Source organism: Cornus florida, unplaced genomic scaffold (assembly GCF_030987335.1).
Source record: "Cornus florida cultivar Cherokee Brave unplaced genomic scaffold, ASM3098733v1 CherokeeBrave_3.0.0_Hap2_Chr10, whole genome shotgun sequence".
Lineage (NCBI taxonomy): Eukaryota > Viridiplantae > Streptophyta > Magnoliopsida > Cornales > Cornaceae > Cornus > Cornus florida.
In genome coordinates, this window is record NW_026775580.1 from 37,101,509 (window position 1) to 37,104,298 (window position 2,790).

Below are 2,790 nucleotides of genomic sequence, written 5' to 3' on the forward strand. Positions count from 1 at the left end.
GTGCTCATTCGGCACTCTTCAGCATTGAGCGATCGTTCTGACCTACATGGTCAAGCATTCGGACTTATATGGTCCAGCGTTCTGACCTACATAATTAAGTGTTCGAACTTACATGGTCCGGCGTTTTGACCTACATGGTCCAGCGGTTCTGACCTATATGATCAGGCGTTTGGACCTATATGGTCAAACGTTCAGACTTACATGGTCCGGTGTTCTGACCTACATGGTCAGGCGTTCTGCCTACATAGTTAAGCGTTCGGACTGCTGAACGATGAAACAGAAAGCAAGAAATCAGCCGGACGACAAGACCGAAACAAGAAATCAACCAAATGACAAGACAAATAAGAAATCAGTCAACGACGGGACAGAAACAAGAAAATCAGCCGAGCGAAGAAACCGAAACAAGTTTAAGGCTATACATGCATTCCAAATGATCAAAAATAAGTTTAAAAACATACTTGTGAACTTTTAAAACTAATGGCTCTTGGCCTCATGTTATACATACAAAATATGCATTAAAAAGTGTACTTAGTTACACATTACATATCAAGGAAGCCATCTTAACTTTTAAAATACCATAAATCCATGGTATACAAAAATATAATATCCAAAAGCAAAGCATGCTAAACAAGTGTATGTCAATATAAAAAAATGTTCTAAATTGCTCATAAGCCTCTAAGGATGATGAGCATCCGGGAACATAGTCTCTTTACCTATAAAATAACCCAAACAACTAGGGTGAGTAATCAAGTTACTCATAGGAAGAAGCATATGTGTATACCCTAAAGTTTCAATATCATTATACTTAACAACATCAATAGCAAAAACTACAGGTTACAATTAAGTATTGGTTATCAATTTGGAATTGAATGCGAAATCAAATAGTGGAAAACTTGGACATTACATCTCAGAATAAACCAAGATTTAAACGGTTATTTCAGGCACTAACCCGCTGGTAATACCACCCCAGTGCGCATATATTGTAGGAAGCTCTCTATCTCCCGTACTAGAGCCAAACTCTAGCTATGTCACCTGTAATAATGTCCCAAGAGAATCCAGAATCACAATTAAGTTCAAAACTCATACACTATAATTAAGGCATACAAATCACCTTTTATGCACAAGTATTTTGAAACTACACAAACCATGTCTTAGGGTTCCAAGTCTAAAATGGCAACCAAATGACAAGTTCTCATCATGATATTATGTATAATATAATATCACCAGCTTATCAATTTAAATTATACTTCAACAATAAACTTTATATACTAAATCTTAACATTATAGTAATAAGCTTCTAAAATAATTACAATCAGTAATCCACAAGAGTATAGAATTTATCATCACAATAAATATAGCAATTCAAGTCAATAAGAATTCTATATGATATCAATAATTCTGCACAATATAAATACATATCATACATGCTTAAATCAATAAATCCTACGTTAAATGTGATGATTTCCTATAATATGCAAGACTATAATACTAAAAGCATGTACACAATATATATTTAACCCTAAAGGATCATAAAACACTTAAAGCATAAACATACTTCCACCTTTACCTCAATAGAGAATTAAATCTCTATAATCTAAAGCAACCAAGCTTAAAATGGAAAACAAAACTAGGGTTTTATAGAGGAGAGTGAGAGGAAACTTTTATTTTCCAAGGTTAAGGGTCTAAGGTGAGTGGAAGGAGGCCAAAAATGAAAAAGTAAGCTTTAAACTAAGCTTTTTCTTCAATGGAGGCTAGGTTCAGATGAGAGCAAAAGGGGAATGAAGATGAGATAAAATGCAATGAGATGGGTGGAGGATCTAGTATTCCTCCACTCACTAAGTGTTCTTACACTACCTCTCACACACACACACAATGCAAGACTTAATTTGGTGCCTACACTTGTCACCAATCCATGACTCCTTCCTAGACTTAATCCTAAGCCTACACTTGTCAACCATCCAAGCCAACAAGTAGACCTATCCTAGGCCAACAAGTGGGTGAATCTCCACCCTCCACATGTCACAAGATAAAGCTTCCAAGTGACTCCGCCTCAATGCCAACAAGTGGCTCCATGAGAGTATGACACTTGTCACACTTTCCAAAAATTGTAAATAGATATTTTTTAAAAATATCTTCCAAATTAAATTGTAAGATGGTCTCCAAGACGAAAAATAATTACTTTACATAATTACACTAAAACCCCAAAATCAAGAATGTTTCCAAGGAAACTATGCATCTATGCCCTTTACGAAAAAGTAAGCAACTAGCATGCTTTTCTGCGAAAGTAAAAATACATATATCATGGAAATCAAATATCATGGATGTATGCAAAGTCGGAATCAAATTCGAGCATAAAAATGAGGTTATGCGAGGAAAAACGACAAATGGGAAAAAGACGAAACAGGGAAAAGAACGAAAAAAAGAAATCACCGAAAAAGGAAAAGAAGGAAAATAATCGGGTCATTATAGAAGTTGTAAAAACTTTTAGAAGGATTTTCAAATAAAGATTTGATTTGTGTGTAGAGACAAGTTTTGTGCGAGATTTTCAACCCTTAGAGATCTTCTCAATGTTGTTCCACCACCTTACTGAGCTTATAATTGTTGGTCCTTCTCATTTTTTGACCTTCAATGTCAGCTGCTTCTGTAAGTTGTACGCAGTAGAATATTTAGAAAGTTTTGTTTTTTAGAAATCGATTTGTGTCTTTTTAGTCTTTACTTAGTTTAGCAATTAAATAATTAATCACATGCAAGATAAAATAAAACAAAGTAAGAGTTAGAGATGACACCAGG